General features: G+C 45.9%; 1 protein-coding gene across 14 annotated transcripts in view; it reads right to left on the bottom strand.

The window, feature by feature from the left end:
• Nucleotides 1–12,443, bottom strand: part of SFMBT1 (Scm like with four mbt domains 1) — a 130,215-nt gene extending 117,772 nt beyond the window's left edge. For 5 of the 14 annotated variants that reach the window (XM_086697946.1, XM_086697945.1, XM_086697942.1 and 2 more), the window contains exon 1: nucleotides 12,144–12,443. The gene's annotated coding sequence lies outside the window, so the exon portion shown is untranslated. Of the gene's footprint in view, nucleotides 1–10,080; nucleotides 10,100–10,567; nucleotides 10,823–11,473; nucleotides 11,727–12,143 lie in introns of those variants that run through there. The other 9 variants (XM_086697941.1, XM_086697940.1, XM_086697939.1 and 6 more) reach the window with 3 other exon arrangements.
• Nucleotides 12,444–14,397: the final 1,954 nt, after the last annotated feature.

The following is a 14,397-nucleotide window of genomic DNA, read 5'->3' as shown; positions in this document are numbered from 1 at the left end:
AAAAAATAATTTAAAAAATTTAAAAAATAAAAATATTTAAGTATGAAGAAAGGGCTTTGTTGAAAACCTTACTGAAGTATTTTAATAAACTGATTAGATTTATTACTTGTATTTCATTATTTTTCATTTTTAAATGTAATAATACTTTATGAAATTTAAGTTAAAAATCAAATATTCAAAAGTCAACTTTTTAATATTAAAAGTGATTATGGTAATTGAATACGACAAAAAGCATGGAAGTGGCACACGCAAGATTGACATTTCTGAAGTGCTGTGTTAGTGGAAGGACACTCTAGACAGAGGGACATCCATGGAAAAGGATTTGCAGAAGAGCAGGGTCTCGGTGCGGCTGGGGGCGGGGGGAAGCATGTGAGAGAGAGGGAGATGAGCGGGACAGGTCACACAAGAGGAGCTCTTCGAAGATTCTGCATGCTTTCCGGACGAGTTTGGACTTCATCACCACTGGCAGTGAGAGTTCTCCATGATAAAATCAAATTTGCTTAGAGAGCTCTATCTGGCCACAGTGTCAGATTAACTGGAGAGCAGGGAAGATGGGGGGACCATTTGGAGTCAATAGAACAATGTTTACATTTTTCACTACAAATACTTAACATTTTAGTAACACTGTGGGTTGAATAAACCTGCTATACTGGTCAAGGGACAAAACAAAAACAGTAAAATTAAACTAAGTTTATCTTGAATGTTCATGTCATAGAAATGCAGCTTTAAAGACAGAAAAGTACAGTCAGAAGAGACATGTAAATTTTGAAAGAAGCCGTTGGGCACTTCTGAAGGTTTCAGCATTTAATGGAGCTGGCTCTTTTAATACCCAGTTTCACTTTCCAAAGTGGCTTTCCGTTTCCTTGGCAGATTCATCACTGGCACTAATTTTATGTTTATCAGTCACAATTAAAAATTTCCAAAGGAAAACCAATGGGAAAGAGGTGGGTGCAAAACATAAAGCGATTTTCAAATACACAGAGTGCCCTCAGGGCAGTACTAGAAGTAACTGCAGAAGCTCCCAGTACAGAGTCCAGGCGCTGGATGCCAAATCTGCCCGGAGGAGGAGGAGGGGGAAGGATGGGGGAGGGGAGGGGGAGGAGGGAGTAGGAGGGGGGAGGAGGGAGGAGGGGGAGGAAGGAGAGGAGTGGGGAGGAGGTGGGAGGGGGAGGAGGAGGGCAGCCCTGGGAGGCTGGCTAAGCAACAGGGCAGGATGGGATGCTAGCCCTTTACTCCCTTCCCCCAGGAGACCTCTAGTTTCATTTAGGTTACATATCAGGCTTCCTAGAAAGATTTCATTTGAACAAAGGGTTCCATAGCTTTAAAAACGTTTGAAAGCTAACAAGTCTGAGTTGCATGAACGTTCTTAAGTCAGAGGCTGGTAACTGAAGAAGACTGAGTTCCACAGGAGAGCTGCTGCACGATGAAACAAACACCATTACTACCATCGCTGAGGAGGAACGTAGAGAAGGAGATCTCGGCAGACAGGCCTACTGGAGGAGTAGCAGCTTTGGGGTAGAATAAGGAATTGTTTTGGACCTGTGCATTTTGAGGGACCAGTGGGGCATTCAAACTGGAAAGGTCCAGACAGTAAAGGACATGTGGATACAAAGCTTAACAGAAAGGTTTAAGAGGGCTAGGTGGTCTAAACGTGGATGAATCCACCGAGAGAGCTGTAAACAGAGAAACAAGGCTGGGTCTGAAAAGGTCATGGAAGGCAAAAAGAAAAGGGTCTTCCTCAAGACAGGACCCTGTGGGGCCATCCACACACAGGGCCACTTTAGGAGGAGACCCTGAATTTGCAATAGCCTGTGTCCGGTAGCAGAGAGGGCACAGGCTAGACTGGTTAGAAATGGTTTTCTACAAAGCAGAGGCTACAGAAGGGCAAGGGGGTAAGAGTAAGGGTACTGGCTAGGAAGCAAGTGAAAGACTGGACAATGGGTCCAGATTTGAAGGGGCTGGAACTCAGAGAAAAAGGAGATCACAATGAGATGGGGGAGTATGGAAGCCTCCTGAGGAGGCTGTAGAAAAACACCACACCAGAATCTAAGATTTCACTAGTAGAGGTATTCTGGAAAGAGCTCCTTTTAGACATGTTAATAGGAAGCCAAGATGAGGGTAAAGACTGGGCGGGGACATTGGGACAAGGTCCTCAGAACCCTGTAGTGCCTTAAGGCCCCGGGTCTGGCAGCAGGAGTCATGCAACCCTCCTCAAGCACTCATTGCAAAAAAGGGAGATCCACCCTACAAGGGAAGGCCACAAGAGCCCACCCAACTCTCCATTCCCTTGTCATGCCCACTACTGGCAACCGGATCTGACAACTGAGTCATCTAAAGCTGCTCTCAGTTCACCCTGGAGACCCTACGTGCCCCTTAAGGAAAAAGCACCCTCCCACCCCTGTAACATCTAGGAGCAGATCTGTTTCCCAATTTATGTACAATGTTATTTGTATTAATAATAAAAACTATGTACATTTTAAATGTAAATATAACTCATCATTGAAGACTGGGAAACCAGCTTTAAAAAGGAAACAAAATGGGGGGCGCCTGGGTGGCTCAGTCGGTTGGGCGTCCGACTTCGGCTCAGGTCATGATCTCACGATTCGTGGGTTCGAGCCCCGCGTCGGGCTCTGTGCGGACAGCTCAGAGCCTGGAGCCTGTTTTGGATTCTGTGTCTCCCTCTTTCTCTGACCCTTCCCTGTTCATGCTCTCTCTCTCTCTCTCTCTCTCTCTCTCTCTCTCTCTCTCTCTGTCTCAAAAATAAATAAATGTTAAAAAAATTTTTTTTAAAAAGGAAACAAAATGGAAACAATAAACATTAATTACATTGAGAAGTTGAGGGGTTCAAATATCATAAATGACCATAATCACAACAACAAAACACTCAAAGTTTTTCAAATTTCTACCTTTAGTTACCAGACTACCTACTCCTGCCCATTTTGCTCAATAATAAAAATGAAAACGAATAAAAAGGAAACTATACTCCTGGAAAGAACACCTATCTACTAATTTTTTTTTTAAAAAGGAAAGGATGGGGCGCCTGGCTGGCTGGGTTGGTAGAGCATATGACTCGATCTCAGGGTTGTGAGTTCAGGCCCCGTGTTGGGCAGGAAGCTCACTTAAAAAAAAAAAACAAAAAACAAAAAAAAAAAAGAATGTCTCATCTAACAGTTTACTCACAAACACCAATGTTTATTTTAAAAAATTAACAAACTGACTCTGGTGTATAAATTGGGCTTTTCAAAATATCTAACTGACAATTCAGGAGCACCAATGATCCACAATAGGGAGAGAATGGTGTAAAAGAGGTGCTCAGTAGTGTCCTAGGGACGGTATCTGTCAAAGAAACTGACACATTCAGAAAAACCTTACTAACTCTAGGAAGCAACTAACCACTCTGATTTCCTTAAGAACTGAGCAGTAAGTTAAGGCACAAAAAAAAAAAAAAAAAAAAAAAAAAAAAAAGGAAAAGAAAAAGAGAAAGAAAAGAAAAGAAAAGAAAAAAAATCAGGTGTCATGCCATTGTCAATTTTTCAAGGGTTTCAAGAAAGATAATCAAAAGCAGCCTTGTCAAGAAGGCAGTCGTAGGAGCGGTGATCAAGAAATGCCCCAAAGTATCTGCCCTCTTCCAGTAACAGAGTATTCAGGAGACTCACCCATGTTTACTACACTAATACAGGCATTTAAACAATAAGAGTTAAAACAACAATGAAAGAAAAAATGTACAGCTCTTTAGCCATTCTGAAAGTGCTAACTGTTCAACGTGTAATCCTTAATTCTGTCAAACCTGCTTTCCCTCTATGACTGGATATCTGTATTTCACAAATGCAAAGTTAAAGTAATACAATAAATTTAAAATATAAAGCATTATTTATGTAGTAATATTATTAAGTAGATTATTGAGCCTCTTTAAAAACTCACTAGTTTTCCATGAATACAGAAATGAGATGTTAAATATGGCAAAACCTCAACTAACCGGAACAGCTGGTCAATGAGTCACTGACTAATCATGCCTCTCAGATAGCTGAAGGCCTATTTACAACTTTGAATACGCAAACTTTTTTGGTTAACTGTTCTGGATAGATGTTTTTACCCAGACCTACACTGTGAACACGTGATTACACGGTAAGATGTAATCCTAAGACACACAGGGCTCTCTGTTCCACCCAAGTGAGACCCCAGACTGTAGCAACCCCTGCTTCTACACTTTCCCATCTTCTACCCCGTTGGCACAGTCTGCTTCCATCCGTCTCTGGCATCCCAATAACCAAGTATGTCAGGACCTGGTTCTCCCAGCTCTGCCGGCAACCTACAGAGTTCTTCCACGCAAGATAAACGAGTCCTAGTGTAGAAATCTAGAGGTTTCTGTGACCTCTATTTTACATGCTGTGAAAATACATTTTTAAAAATGTACTTCCTCAAAAAGAAATTCTGAAGCACATGCTACAGTACCTATGGACGACCCTCAAGGACACTATGAGGAAACAAGCCATTCACGAGAGGACAAAAACAGTATGATTCCACATATATGAGGTGGCCAGAGTAGCCAAGTTCGTAAGAGGGAAAGTAGAATGGTGTTTGCTAGGGCCTGACAGGGAAAGGGAAATGGGAGTTACTGTCAGTGGGCTCGGAATTTCAGTTTGGGAAACGTTCTAGAAATGGATAGTGGTGACAACTGCCTGCACAACATCGTGAATGTATTTAACGCCACTGAATTGTACACTTTAAAACTGTTCTCTCTCGGGGCGCCTGGGTGGCGCAGTCGGTTAAGCGTCCGACTTCAGCCAGGTCACGATCTCGCGGTCCGTGAGTTCGAGCCCCGCGTCAGGCTCTGGGCTGATGGCTCGGAGCCTGGAGCCTGTTTCCGATTCTGTGTCTCCCTCTCTCTCTGCCCCTCCCCCGTTCATGCTCTGTCTCTCTCTGTCCCAAAAATAAATAAACATTGAAAAAAAAAATTAAAAAAAAAAAATAAAATAAAACTGTTCTCTCTCTCTAAAAAAATTTTTTTTTAAAAAAGGGAGCACCTGAGTGGCTCAGTACGTTAAGTGTCCAACTTTGGTTCAGGTCATGATCTCACGGTTTGTGGGTTTAAGCCCCGTGTCGAGCTCTGTGCTGACAGCTCAGAGCCCTGAGCCTGCTTCAGATTCTCTGTCTCCCTCTGTCTCTGCCCCTCCCCCACTCGCACTCTCTCTCAAAAATAAACATTAAAAAAAAAGTAAGTAACAAATAAAATGGTGAATTTGGGAACACCTCAGTGGCTCATTAGCTGGAGTGTCTGATGTCAGCCCAGGTCATGATCTCATGGTTAATAAGTTCAAGGCCCACATCAGGCTCACTACTGACAGCACAGAGCCCACTTTGGGTCCTCTGTTCCCCTCCCTCTCTGCCCCTCCCTCACTTGCGCGCATGTTCTCTCAAAATTAAACGTTAAAAAAAAATAAAATGGTAAATTTTATGTTATGTATATTTTACAAGCAAAATAATTAAAAAATTTAAATATAATGAAGATTTACTTCCTCACTGTGTTCACTATGTTCTAGACAGGTGACATGCTAAGTGATTCTGTGTCTTCTTCATTCAATTACCCCAAGAAGGTTATTTATTTACATACAAGCAAAAATGAGCCAAAATGGTACCTTAAAATTATGATTCCAAATTCCCATATATTGTTTTTCACACAGAGAAAGCATGCTTTACAGGAAATGACCCATTAGAAAGACCACTAGTAAAAATTCAGAGGCCAGAAAGCACTCTAATGTGGGCAACAAATAGACGGGAAAAGAACGCAAAACTAGGAGTAGCTCATAGGTAGCCTTACCACTGAGGAGATGCTACACAGCGACCACCTCAAATGTTTTTTTAAAACTCTGCAGGAGGGGCGCCTGGGTGGCGCAGTCGGTTGAGCGTCTGACTTCAGCCAGGTCACGATCTCGCGGTCCGTGAGTTCAAGCCCCACGTCAGGCTCTGGGCTGATGGCTCAGAGCCTAGAGCCTGTTTCCGATTCTGTGTCTCCCTCTCTCTGCCCCTCCCCCGTTCATGCTCTGTCTCTCTCTGTCCCAAAAATAAATAAATGTTGAAAAAAAAATTTAAAAAATAAAAATAAAAAAAAATAAAACTCTGCAGGAGGGGGACACCCGAGTGGCTCAGTCAGTTGAGTCGGACTTCAGTTTAGATCATAATCCCACGGTTTGTGGGTTCAAGCCCCACATTGGGCTCTCAGCCGTCAGCACAGAGCCCACTTCAGATCCTGTCTCCCTCTCTCTGTCCCTCCCCAGCTCGTGCTCTCTCTTTCTCTCAAAATTAAAAAAATGTAAAAGGAAAAAACTATCCAGGGTAACAGAGTGCCTGGATGGCTCAGTGGGTTAAGCGTCCAACTCTTGATTTCAGCTCAGGTCATGATCTCACAGTTCATAGGATGGAGCCTCGCGTCAGACTCTGCACTGACAGTGTGGAGCCTGCTTGGGATTCTGTCTCTCCCTCTCTCTCTCTCTGCCTCTCTCATACGTGCTCTCGCTCTCTCTCATATATAAATAAATGAAAAAAAAAAAAAACTATTCAGGGGCACCTGCGTGGTTCAGTTGGTTGAGCCTCCCCAACTCTTGATCTTGGCTCAGCTCTTTGATCTCAGCTCCTTCCCTGCTTGTGCAGTCTTTCTCTGTCTCTCAAAATAAATAAATAAACTTTTAAAAAATTAAAACAAAACTATTCAGTGTAAAAAAAATAATTTGGAATCCAAATCAAAATATTTGTTGGTTAACACTGTCAACTGAACGTCAGCATCAGAAACTCTTGAGGTATTTTAGTAGTTGCTAAAGTTCTCTGCCCGTCCGTCTCATGTTGTCACTCCAAGTACGTTAACTATCTTGCACTTGCAACTGCCGACAAACCACCTTCCATCTCTCATCTAAGACCCTCTCCAAACGTCATCTCAGACTAAAACCAACTTTCCCAGAACAAACAGGTACTCTGAACTGCCCTATGCTAAATCGGTTTAGCAACTAACCTTTCTCGAGATTAAGCAAAAGTGTCAAAAAGAAACCTACGCACAACACAGTCCACCGTTAGAAATGCCACCTCATAGCCTCTCCCTGCACAGCCAAATGCCTGACTCTGACGGTACCAAACTTTCAAACCACAAAGTTCGGTACTTAGTATCTTTTAGCACAACATAAAGACTACATCTTTTGTTTTTTAATTATACTCTTGAGTGATCGACTAAAGACTAAGAGAGCTCAATAAGGTTAAAAACATCCTCTTGGATAAGAGACTAGAAATTAATTATATACAAATCTTCAGGTGCCTCTCAATTACAGGCAAAGGTTTACATCCAAACTTGTTAAAACTTCTGCAGTGAAATCATAATTTTTCTATTAATAACTTGTCTTTGTTCTTATTCTCTCTCCCACTTTTGTAAAATTTAAAAATGAACTGGCAACAACCTGACCACATCCTTTTTATTTTAAATCATTTCCAATGGGGCTAGTACCACTTGAAGAAACAGAATCCTATCAAAATCCCACTCCCTAAAGTATAATGGTTCAAAATCTCCCCATAACCAAAATCCCCAGAGACCTTCGCCCAATTTAACAACTATGTATAAGGAGAAATATTGTTTCAATTGCAAAGCATCCCAGTTAGGTAACAAATGCTACTTACAGAAAGATAACTGCCCGCCGTAACAAAGCTACACCATTTACTGATCATGTGCTCTTTATGTACAAAAATATTTGGCATTCAAAATACCTGCCTACATAATGGTCTGCTTTTTGGATCATATTCGTTTATTTAACATGAGCATAACATGAAGTCTTAATAAAAAGGCCAATGAAGTTTTGAGAGTTCACCTGTTCTATAGACTTTAAAGTCAAACGATGTCTGTATCCATACCCTCGTTCTGTAGCTAAGCCCAGTCTATCACCACTGTGAAAGCAAAAGTACCCTACAGAAGCAGCAAGTTACGGACAGGAAAACCATTTTTAAAGAGAAAAATTTAAATTCAAAGGAACAAATATTAAAAGGGGAAATGACCTTTCCTATGTATTTTGTTTCTCATTTTGCATCTTTAGTTGCAACTCTCAAAATTTAACAAGGTTTAAGTTAAACAGTTGATCATGTAAAAGCTAAGAAATCTCTAAAAAAAAAAAAAAAAAAGGCATACACACAACCAGTGGATCAATTACTAAGTGATGAATTACTGTCTTAACTAATGATGCTATGAATCTTGGAGTAGAGTAACCAAACCTAGCTTAGCTGTTGGCTAGTTAACTGACTGGCTTAGTCACAGAAACCAATTATTCAGCGAAATCCATTTCACAAAAGAAAATCTTTTTCTTTTAAGTTTATTTTTTTGAGAGAGTGCTCGCGCAGGCACAAGTGGGAAAGGGGAAGACAGGGAGGGAGAGGGAGAATCCCAAGCAGGCTCCTCATTGTCAGCATAGAGCCACATGCGGGGCTTAAACTCACAAACCTCAAGATCATCACCTGAGCCAAAGTCAGATGCTTAACTGACTGAGCCACCCAGAAATCCCCAAGAAAATCTTTGAACTTAGTGGACTATGCCCCATACATCACTACCACAGGCCTTAGGCAGTTCCCAACTTTGTATCACAAAGACATCCTTGCAATAAAAAACACAGGCCATTGTGAAGACTCGACAAGAATTCACTTACAACTTCTAACTCCTCTCCTTCAGAAGAAGAAGAAAATGTACAGCAATATATTAAAAGGCATTTGGGAAGAGTAAGCAAATTGCTGAAGTACTTGCTTCAGTGAAAAAACAAAACAAAACAAAACAAAAACTTCCTAGATGGCTAATACAAAAAGGTATCCTAATCATGTTGAAATAAAAAAAATAATCACACTTGACATAATTTTTAGTTACCTTTTGTTTTTGCTTTCATCACTAAAGTTTTAATGACTGGATAAGCCAGGCGAATATCCTGCATATATAAATCAAGTTAATTGCTGTCATTTAAAAGGTTGTTAAAGCTTTATGCCCACATTCTTTAATTCACTGAACTTTAAAAAATCAATTTTCATTCAATTTTCTCAGCAAATTGTAGGCTTTAAGGAACTGATTCATCTACTAACACCTTAAACACTTACTTGTTGGGAAAGTTCATGATCCATCCTCCAAGCCTACTATCTAGAAATACCTCAGTATTCCAAAAATGGGAAGTAACACACTGATACTGGGCCTGTGACCACAAGGATGCCCAACAACCACAGATCCAAATCTGCAAAGCCCTGCTTCAGCTGAAAAGTGGCCTTCCGACTAAGAAGTTTCCTGGGTCAGAATTTTTTGTTATTCTAGGCAGTAACAACCATTAAGAATTTTTATAAAAGCATTTAGCGTCATGGCAAAAATGACCATAACTCCAGATTTACACACCTGTTGTCCTTTAGCTTAGTATCACCCTCACCCTCAAAAGGGTCCTGTTATGAAGCAAAATGCACTAGTGATGCCAGAAGTCAGAACTGTGGTGTCCCCTTAGGGAGAGGGTACATTCCTCTCTTACTCATGAGAGGAATGTAAACGGAGCCCATTGGGAGGCTGAAAATTCTGTGAATCTTGATCTGAGTGTGGTTATCAGGGCATATGCATATGCATTTAAGGTCTTACTGTAAATCAGACCTCAATTTAAACAAATTAAATAGAATTTTTAGAACACGCTGAATAAATTTGTAAATGTCTGTGTTCAAACAATAAGTGATATAAAATAATCCTAGGTGTAGCAACTAAGATGTTTTTTCCAAATGTATTTTGATAAAGATGTATGTATATTTATTGTGAGCACTTTTATGTAAAACCTGTCAAAACACAGACCATGATTTTTTTAATCTCTCATTTTAAAAAGTTGCCAAATTTGAGATCTGAAAGCATGCAGAAAGATGACCTATTCATCCTCTGATTTTGCGAATAAGGAAAACCAAATCTTGAGGGTAAGAACCATACCGAGATAAGGCAGCTAGTCAATGACAACAGTAGTAACAGAACTGTTTCCTGATCTTGAGCCACTCCCGTTTCCACCAGGCCGTTACTTTTGTGACACTGTAAACAAATATGAACTCTGGATCTACCTGTGGCCTAGAAGGATTCAACATAGCCTTCAAAATAGCACACCGACGGGCCCCAAAGTGTATACACAAAGACACGCTCATCTTCCTCCTCTCAAGACAGTTGGCAAAGGATTGATCATATTTTCAGGCAAGCATTTTTCTTGTGATGCAATCAAGTGTGACATCTTTAAAATGTGGTTCAAGAGGAAAAGGTATATGCAGGGATTGGCAAAATCCATCCTATTTCCTTTCAAATCTCTTTGATGGTTACTTGGTTCAGAATACTGTGTCACTAGGTAGGACTCATGAAAACATCACTTGGGGCCGTTCAGGAGCACGGCTTGGAGTGACCCGCAGGGAAAAACCCTCACTGAACAAAAATCTTGTCTCTGCCTTGGGTGTCCTACCCAGCTCCCTGCACATACCAACACTTGCAGGTGACCTGTGCCTTACAGCTTAGTTTTAGAGCCCAGTGAAGAGCTGACATCTTGCTAAAAACTTAACATACATCCTTTCCGCGGGAATTTATTTCTGTTCTCACAAGGCGTTTCTGCTCCCCACAGAGCAGGCCTTGCTTCTCAGGACTCTCTGCTCGCCTCTCCACAGCCTCTTCTTCACGGTTTAAAACGAGACTTTAAGAACAGAAATCGAAACGGTCACGGCCCTCCCGAGCGAGCGGGTCCGGCTGGGGTCGGGCGGCGGGTGCCCGGCGAGCCCACTGCCAGCTCGCGCGCGGCGCCAGGGAGGCCCGACGCACTCCACCACGCCGGCCCGAAGCAACCGGTTGCGGGGGCCGCCGGACGCTCCGCAACAGCGCAGCGGCCACCTCGGCCCTCGGAAGTTCGGACCGCCGCGAGGGCAGCACGTCCCCGGCCTCAGCTGCGGGTTCGCGCCCCGGCCCCGGAGCGAGCCCGGGGGGCGGGTCCGCGGGGGCTCGGCGGGCGGGAGCGCGGGACGCGCGGGGAGGGGCGCGCGGCGGGCCCAGAGCGCCGGGGAACTTGGGCGCCCGCCGGTGCCGCCGCCCGGCCACTTTCCTTTCACGCCCCCGGGGCTGCCGCGCGCCGCGCCGCCCTCCCGGGGCCGCCGGCCGCCGCGGCCGCTCGGCGCCGCGGCGAGGCGCCCAGGCGCGCTCCTGCAACCCGGCCGGCCGGCGCGCGGGGCCGCGGGGGCGCGCGAGGCCGCGCGCGGGCGCCGCGCTGCCCCCCCCCCGCCCCGCCCCCGCCCCCAACGTGCCGCCGCCGCCCGTTGGCGCCTCAGCCGGCGCGCCCGCCGCCCGCCGGCTGAGGCGGTTTTTCGTTGGCAAAGTTGCGCGGCCCCCTCGAGGGGGGCGCCGCGCGGTCCCCCGCCCCAGCGCCGCCGCCGCCCCTTCAGGCCGCCGCGCGGGAAGGCCCAGCTGGCGGCCCCGCTTTTTTACCTGCCGGGAGTTTTCGCGCGCGCCCTCGCTCGATCGCTGGCTTTTCCCTCCTCTCGCGCCCGTTTTCTTTCTTTCTTTCCTTCTTTTCGCTTCCCCGCGCGGGCGCTTTTTCCGCTCGCGCCGCCCGCGCTCGCCCGCTCGCGCCCTCCTTCCTGCTGGGCTCGGCGGAGCGGGGCGGCCGGCAGCTCTCCCCGCCCCCCTCCACCCGCGCTCCGGCGGAGGCGGCGGCGGCGGCGGCGCTCCGCGCTCCGACTCATTCCAATATGGCACGGGTGCAGGGCGCATGCGCCCGCGCCCCCCCCCCCCCCCATTCCGCGCTCCTCCCGGCAGCCCGCGCCCCTCGCGCCGTGCGCGTGGCGCCCCCGGGCCGGGCCTCCCCTAGCCGGCCCGCAAGTCTTCCAACCCGGCTGGGGCCGCGCGGGATGCGAGGCGTTAGGGGAGTGAGGGGCCGGGGTCGGGCGCCGCCGTCTACCCCCGCCCCTCGTGCCCCGAGCCACAACTTGCCACGGACATCCCCGAGGCCGTGGCGTGGGGCACGCGGCGGAGACTCTGGCCCCCGACGGCGCGGCGACCCCGTGCGGTCGGGCCCCGAAAGGGAGACGCGCCCCAGGGACCAAGCACCCACCCTATCCCTTCTCCGACCCACGAGGGAAGGACCCTCGAGTCTCACCTCCGGCTGTGCAGGGAGCCCAGTGGTGTCCGCGGGTCGGTCCTGGCGCCCGGGCCGGACGAAGCGCGCCGCTGTCGTCCGCACGTGACCGCCTCCGGCAAGATGGCATTAGCGGAGGAACGGACGGAGCCGCCACCGATCCCAGATGTGCGCGCGTGTAGCAGCGGGAGAGGGCTGCGTCCAGGCGCCTGGCCCACGTCGGGAATCTGTTGCGTCCTTCCGAGACCTGGAAGGGCACCCAAGTGCCCCTTGTCTACGAAGTCGGCCCCGGGCCCCGAGGCGCACTGGGTTTCTCCAGGCTTCCGCAGGAGGCGCCCTGTAAATCCGAGTTTTCCAGCCGCTCGGGGCCCCAGCGAGGGGGCACAAGACGGCTGCCGAATTCGGGCAGGAGAGCTGGGGGCCCGGGGTTGGAACAGAAGCTTAAAGGTGGCTGCAAGCCGGCCCCGCAACCCGAGGTGCCCACAGGCTGTTATGTTCTCCGAGCTCGCCCCTTCCCCAGTGAGCGCAGATGCCCGTGGGACAACCATACCCCTCCCCTTCTGCTATGGAAAGTTCCCTCCGGAAGGAGTCCACATGCCGCAGAGACCCAGGAGTGTCCGGACTCCCGGGCCCAGGGAGAAGGTCTCGGACAGGGCGCTGATGTCTTCTACCTTTCAGGAAGGAGGAGGCGCCCCCACTGCAAGAACGAGGTTTGAGGTGCCAAACGCGGGCTCAGGCCACTTCCCGCTGACCTCACTACCGTGCTGGGAAATATTACCCCACTTTACAAACTTGCCCAAAGTCCCGCTGCTGGCTGGATTTGAATCCAGATTTTTTTTTAACCACCACTTGAAAGACAACTGACAACCAGAGAAAGAAAAATGTACAAATAAAGTATCCGTAATACTAGGGAAAGCATAAAACCTTCCATCTATATACATGTCTTTACATAGTTGCAAGCAACCACACATTTTCTTTTGTGTGTGTTACTGCCACTTAACATTTTCTTTTGTTCTTGGTTCATTCTTAAAGTGTGCAGGTATCCTCATCCATTCACTCAGTCTCCTAATATGGTATATTTGGATTCTTTACCATTGTTTGCTAATATGTCCTTTCATTCTGCACTTGGGACAAATTCCTGGCAGTTGAGTAAGCAGGTACAAGGCAGAGGGGTTTTGGTCCACAGTGCCCCAGAACTTTTGCAAAGAGTTGCAGGGCTCATGCTACTACTGCCTCCCAGGAACGAGTGGTAAGAGGCGTAATACACATCTCTAAGCAGTAGGTACCACCCTTTTTTCTCCTGCTTTACTAGTGTCTGTCAGTAGTTCAAGGTTACTTTAGCGTTTCTTAGAGGACTTTAAAAATGTTATTTTTTTCATCACTTACTATTCATTCTCCTTTCTGTGAATGATTGTTCATATCCATTCATCAGCTGGCAGACTTGAGCCTCTTCTAACTTTGAATAAGCATTTTTTATATTATCAATATTATTCCTGTATCATCAATGATGCAAGTATTTCCCAGTCTGGTTTTTTTTTTTTTGTCTTATTTTAATGTTCAATCTGTCATTCTTGTCCTTTTTTATTTTATTGCTTGAATGCTAACAAATCGAGCTTTCTTCCATCCATCTGATGGTCCATTTTCTGCTAGTCTTCTAAAATCTCATTTTATATTTAATTCTTTGACGACTATCCATCCCAAGTTTATTTTGCTGTGTGAAGTAAAATATGGACTCAACTCCCCACCAGCATCACCAGGTTTTATTGCTTATACAGTCAGCACTTATTAAATAATTTCCCCCTACCCTTTGTTTAGTAAAATCTGATTGGGTCAATCTGTTTCTGAATTCTTCATTTCTTTTTCACAGACCTCACTTTGAGCAGATACCATATGGATCTAACTATTGGTTCTTTAGAATAGGTTCTAACATCTAACAGGGCTGGGCTATATTGCCCTTCATAGAATTTTCTGTTATGCAGAATATCACTTGGTAACCATACTGGTGACTGTGTCCATATACATTCTAGTTAACATATAGGGATTAAGAATGCTGGTTTTGAAGACGGTACCATCCAGATCCAACACTTGCAGCCCCGTGACCTTGACAAATTACGTATCCCATCTAGGCCTAGGGGATATATAAAATGGGGATAAAAGTAATCCCTGCTTCACAAGCTCAATGCCAGGCACATAGTAAATGCTCAGTAAATGTCAGCTGTTGTTACTGATATTTTTAGTTCTAAAAAACCTGAGGTTTTTGCATGGAGTTGCATTA

The sequence above is a fragment of the Puma concolor genome, chromosome A2 (genome assembly GCF_028749965.1).
Source record: "Puma concolor isolate L17-30 chromosome A2, mPumCon1.1.hap2, whole genome shotgun sequence".
NCBI lineage: Eukaryota > Metazoa > Chordata > Mammalia > Carnivora > Felidae > Puma > Puma concolor.
Note: the sequence above shows the minus strand (reverse complement) of the source record. Positions and strands in the feature narration are given on the sequence as shown.